General features: G+C 45.7%; 1 long non-coding RNA gene across 1 annotated transcript; it reads left to right on the top strand.

Moving 5' to 3' along the window:
- Positions 1–928: 928 nt before the first annotated feature.
- Positions 929–5938, top strand: LOC147995755 (uncharacterized). Its single transcript, XR_015684714.1, has 2 exons — positions 929–1167; positions 4133–5938. It is a non-coding gene; the product is annotated as an uncharacterized LOC147995755 (long non-coding RNA).
- The last annotated feature ends 62 nt before the right edge of the window (positions 5939–6000 follow it).

Below are 6000 nucleotides of genomic sequence, written 5' to 3'. Positions count from 1 at the left end.
CTGGTTGCCAGGAGTGGTCCTTGTTTCAGCTGTAGGCCCCTCCGCTTCTCTCTCTTTCCTCAATCCCCCTTATCGGCGAAGCCAGCAGGAATCTAACGGTTTTCAGCACATGAAATAAAAGATTTTCTTTTAAAAATTCCCATTCCTAGGTTGGAGAGGTGACTCAGTGGTTAAGAGCGCTGACTGTCCTTCCAGAGGTCCTGAGTTCAAATCCCAGCAACCACATGGTGGCTCACAACCATCTGTAATGGGATCAGATGCCCTCTTCTGGTGTGTCTGAAGACAGCTACAATGTACTTAAATATAATAAATAAATCTTTAAAAAAAAGTCCCATTCCTTTCCTTGACCCTACAAGACCCAGATAATATTTGTTACCTTTGACTCCAAGTCTCATCCCTTGTCTCCCTCTTTACTCCAGCCACACATGTCAGGCATCCTTGGTCTTTGGGAACCTTTGCACCCGCTAGTCCCCCTGCCTCCGTTATCACCTGACTCCATTCATCGCTGGCTCTCTACTCTGATATTCCTTGTCAGTGTGGTCTTCTAGGCTAAAGCACATCCCCTCACCCCCTATCCTCCTCTGGTGTGCCTTCTCCTTAGGACAGTTTTGGTACGGAAGCCACTAGATACATTTTTTTTTAAACACATCAGTTTGAATTGTCATTCTTTTCTAACTAAGTCTCTATAAAGACAAAAGCTCTATCTGTCCTGCCAATCAATGGCCCAGATCTGGGTCACTCAAGACCCTAAGTGATGCAGGAACCTTACCTTGCTGACATTGTCAGAAGAGGAGCGACAGGGAGGTCACTCAGGAGAACTAGAACACGGCTGCAGAGGAGGCTAGCCTCTGCCCATCCTGCTTACCTTCACCGTCCACGTAGGTTTGACCTAGAGGGTAAGCTGTGCCTTTTTCTTTCTTTTCGTTAGAGTCCAGCCAGGCTGGCCCTATCTGCCAGGCCATGTGAGCGAGGTGGAAACTATGGCACTGCTGGATGGTCTGGAGTTCATGTGCTAAAGGCTAGAAGCCATCCCTGCTCCATCCCTGCCAGCCAGTTGCCATGACTCACCACAGCCACGCCACCTGCCAGGCCTTTCCCAGGCTGCTCTGGTCTGGAAGCTTGTCAGCCCTGCAACGGGGAAGAAGTGGAGCGGGCAGCATTCAGGAGGTGAGTTCTCCAACTCTCTGGGGCAGAGGAAGGGATTCCATCAGGGAGGGAGACCTGCATGGGTCACACAGACATTCAACAGAATCAGTCCTTCCTTTCCTTGCCCTACAAGGCACTGGTAATATTGGGGTTCTCTGTTATTACTTCTCCGATCTCATGGCCCACCCCTTATCTCCCTCTGCACTCTGGCTACACACATCAGGCTTACCGTAACCTCAGGGTACCCCTGCAGTTCCAAACCATGCCTGGGGCATCACTTGACTCAATTGCCAGCATTAAGTCTCCATGTGTGGTGGGATACAGAGAGCATCCTTGAAGTGCCACCGCCTTTGTAAGTTTGGTCTGCTCCTCAGAGTCTCTCTCATCATGGGAAGCGCAGAAGATGGAACGAGGGAATCCAAAACAAGGTACCCGACCCAGGGATGGAGGGTCCCAGAGAGGATGTTAAGGAACAAGGAAAGGGAGTAAAAGCTTGCTTATACCTCATGAGCAAAAGCAGCTAGAGGCTCGTTCCATCTCCTCAGCAGTCAGGAAGGGAAACCAGTTAGTAGCCCCATTTTATAGAGGAGGAAACCAAGACCCAGAGAAGCTGAGAAGTGCTTCATTTGACCAGCATAAGAAGCTGGAATCTCAGAGCCTTTCCGACTGTCCCTTAAGCTTGATGCACACCCCACCGCCACCACCTGTAGATTAAAGATAGCCTTAGCTGTGCAAACTCTGTTATGTGGTAGCATCTTTTTATTTCCCTTTGAGGAAACACAGAGTCGGCCTTTATAATCCAGTCCCTTTAGACCGTTATAACATCTGTATCATCTGTATCGTTCCCTCGCACTTTTAACAAGTGAAGTAAAATCTTACAATATAGTCTCTTTCATAGCTCTGTAAGGGTCGTGATCTTAGTTCGTTCCCTTGACAATTGTCTTTTAACAGGGCCGTAGACACCAATAGCTGATTCTTATTACAACAGCAGCCAAAGAAACCATCACCTCTTTCTCTCCCCTTCACCTTCATTGATGGGGCGGGGAAAGGGTGTACTTTCAGAAGCAAAGCAACGGCATCCCATAAGGCCTCCCTCTCCTGAAATCAAATGATGTGCAGAGCTGAAGGTCGCGATGTAAACAGCCTCCTGGGGTCTTATGAACCTGCCGGGGTATTGTGAACCTTCAAGGATTCAGTGAAAACCACCTGAAAGAACAAAGCAGTAAAAAGGTGCAGGCCCCGCCCCTTTCCTGAGCTTTTGTACGGATACGGACGCCCTCTAGTGGCTTCCCTCGCCTCTACATGGGCCTTCCAAAGTCCCTGCAGTTGGAAGGGACTTTTCATGCTTATACTTATCTCTCTGTTCTTGGCGTGGGCTCTTCCCTTTTCCTAGCCCTTCCTTCACCCACCTGATGCCTTCAAAATAGCTCACAGTATGTGAATGGTCCCTGCGTTGACTTCAGATTTCAGGGGTGGGTTCCTGCAGACTGGGAGAAATGCTGTCAGAGGGATGGACTTAGAATGTGTATTAGTTATTATTAATACTATTCTTTTTGCCAGGAGATACTAACTGGGCAGGAAGCCGCTTGAGGAAAGAGGGTTTATTTTGTCTCATTCTTTTCCTTGGGAAGGCATGGCGGTGAGATTAACTTCTGTCCCTAGCCACAGGAGCTTGGAGCACAACATGTGGAGAAGGAGGCAGAGAAAATGATTATAACTGGGTTGGGCCTCCTAAACTCCTCTTTCTCCAGTGAAATCTACCCTTCCAAAGGTTCCACAGGCTCCCTCAGAAAGCACCACCAGCTGGGGACCAAATTAAACAGATGAGCCTCAGGGTAAGGTAGAGAAGGGGAAATATTTAGAGGAACTAATTATTCAGGCTGCTAAGGGTGACGATGGGAATCTGTGCTCCTGTGACCATACCACACACTTCTGAAATCTCAACCTAGGGCATTGGCATTTGAACTGAAATGGAGTTATCAATCGCCCAAGATTCCAGCTCCCCACTTCACACACCCATATCACCTTCTCTCTCACACTCACTCATACTCTCCACTCACATACCCTACTTCCCCACACGCACATTTACTCCCACTTCAGCGGGACATGGTCTCAGAAGATGCTATGCTATGCAGGAGCTGGGAGGCTAACTAACGGGAGACTTCATTTATACAGCTTTGGGGAAGTCAGCATCCAAGATGGGACTTTTTGGTAAAACACTTCGGTTTGCTCCTGTAAAATTCAACTCATTGATTCCCCCAACATGGACTTGGGTAGAATCGTGTCTTTGGTATGTTGTTGGTACCCTATCAGGGATGAATAGAAAGGGATTCCTCAGGGGAAGTGTTACACTATCCAACTGTTTTGTAAGCACATTCCATAGTAAATCCCTTCCTGCTGGATGTGGAGCACTAGGATTCTCATTCACTGATGGGGTGAGGGGTGGAGTGATATAACCATTTAGTAACTCCATTTGTCAGTGTCTGATAAATATGAGCCAGTTTAATACCATGCAATTCCACTCAAAGGAATTTACTCAGGACTAATGGAAGCGTATGTCCGTGCCAAGACTGGTACAGGAATGTTCACAGAAGTGTGGCCCATGAAAACAGCCCAGGTGCCTATCAGTAAAGAAATGGATAAATTGGGCTGGAGAGATGGCTCAGTGGTTAAGAGCACTGACTGCTCTTCCAGAAGTCCTGAGTTCAGTTCCCAGCAACCACATGGTGGCTCACAACCATCTGTAATGAGATCTGGTGCCCTCCTCTTTTGGCCTGCAGTCACATATGCAGGCAGAATGCTGTACATAAAATAAATAAATAAATCTTTAAAAAAAGAAGTGGATAAATTGGGTTATATCTATACAACAACATAAATAAAAAAAAAACAGAGAAAAGATTGGCACCTCCATCAGGATGGGCAGATCTCAGACATGTCAAAGACAGACAGACTCAAAAGAATTACATATTTCTAATTCCATCCATAGAATGGTTACTTCAAGAAAGATGCTCTTCAAGCAGCAATGAGTACAGTGTGCTAACAGTCTCCAGATGTGGCTCCACTGTACTCCCAGAGCAGCCTCTCTCTTCAGAAGCAGCCTGCTGAGCACGGACCTCAAGGACACTTAAGATGTTTGTAGAAAGATGCTATCAACAGGTGCTGGGGAGACAGCTCGGCCTGCTGCACCGGCATGAGGATGCAGGTTTGATTCCCACCATCTGCATAAAGACATCAGGCAGAGTGGGATACAGTTACAATCACAGCACTGGGGAAGCAAAGACTGGAAAATACCTCAATCACAGATCTGTCAGCCTACTGAATCAGCAAGCCCCAGCTCCCAGTGAGAATCCCTGCCTCAAAAACAAAGAAACAAAAAACCAAGGTGGACATTTGTTAAGAAATGGCACTAGAAGGGTTCAGTCCCCAGCTCTGAAAAAAAGAAAAGAAAAAAAAAGAAAGAAATGGCACTAGAGGCTGTCCTCTGGTCTCCAACACACACAAATGCACACACATACACAAATGCACACACACACACGAATGCACAAACTCATGAATGCACACAAGTATGCAATGCATACAGAGAAAGAAAAAGAAAGAACATGAGATACTATCAAATAAAGTAAAAAAAAAAGCAACCTACAGAAAGAGAAGGAATATTTGTAAATCAATGCAGCCAATATAGAAATAACACTTAAAACATATGAGAAAAAATCCCGAAAATTAGAAAACAAGTTGATGCTTTAAACGGACATTTCTCCAAATAAAAGCCACACCAGAGGATGTTCAGCACCACAAAGCATGAAGGAAATGCAAACCAAAAGGACAGTGGACGCCATAATGACACCTAACACAGCGTAACAAGAAAATATCACTTCACACTCATTAGAGTGACTCCTGTCAAAAAAATGCTGGCCAGATTGAAACCTGTATGCACTGTATATGGGAATAAAAAGCAGTATAGACCCCAGGTAAATAGTATGTGTGTAGGTCCAGGTCCTCAAAAACTTAAAAATAGAGGGTTGGGCTGTATCTTACTCAGTAGAATTCTTGGTAGAATGCACCAAGCCCTGGACTCCTACGTCCAGCATCACAAAAACTAGGAGTGGTGGTACACACCTGTAATGCCAGCATTCGGGAGGCGAAGGCAGCAGGATCATATATAATGAGTTTGAGGCCAGCCTTGGATACATAAAACCCTGCCTTAAAGTAATCAAAAATAAAAATGTTGTATGATCCAGCAATTCTCTCTCTAGGTTTAAATCCCTAAAGGCACAGAAGCAGAGTCATATGTGTACGCCACGTCCACAGAGTCAAATCCACACAGATAGAAAGTCAAATAGTGGCCGGGCAGTGGCGCACACTTTTAGTCCCAGCACTCAGAAGGCAGAGGATCGAATCACTATGAGTTTGAGGCCAGGCTAGTCTACAAACAGAGTTAGTGTCAGGACAGCCAGGGCTACACAGCCAAACCCTGTCTCAACAACAACAAAACAAGCAAACAAAACCAACCACGCAGAAAGAAAGTGAAGAATTGTTGCTGCCACCCACTGAAAGAGGAGGATGTGGGAACTTACTGTTTAATGAGCAGAGTCTCAGCCTGGCAAAATGAAATGCCTGGAGCCGAGGGGTGGTGAAGCTTACACAATACACATGCCCTTGGTGTCACTAAATTAAGTGATTACGAATGATTAAGATGACAAATAAACTCTGTTCTGTGTGTTTGGCCGCAATATAAAAAAAACAATGTTTGAAAAACTAATAGTGTTATATTAAAATTATATTTCAAAAGAAAGCTGTTTGCTTTTAGTGGCAATTGCACTGTACACCCAGTGGGGAGTAGAGGGGAAGTCTTAC

This window comes from Rattus norvegicus, chromosome 3 (assembly GCF_021556685.1).
Source record: "Rattus norvegicus strain SHRSP/BbbUtx chromosome 3, alternate assembly SHRSP_T2T, whole genome shotgun sequence".
NCBI classification, from domain to species: domain Eukaryota; kingdom Metazoa; phylum Chordata; class Mammalia; order Rodentia; family Muridae; genus Rattus; species Rattus norvegicus.
This window is presented reverse-complemented; position numbering and strand designations above follow the sequence as displayed.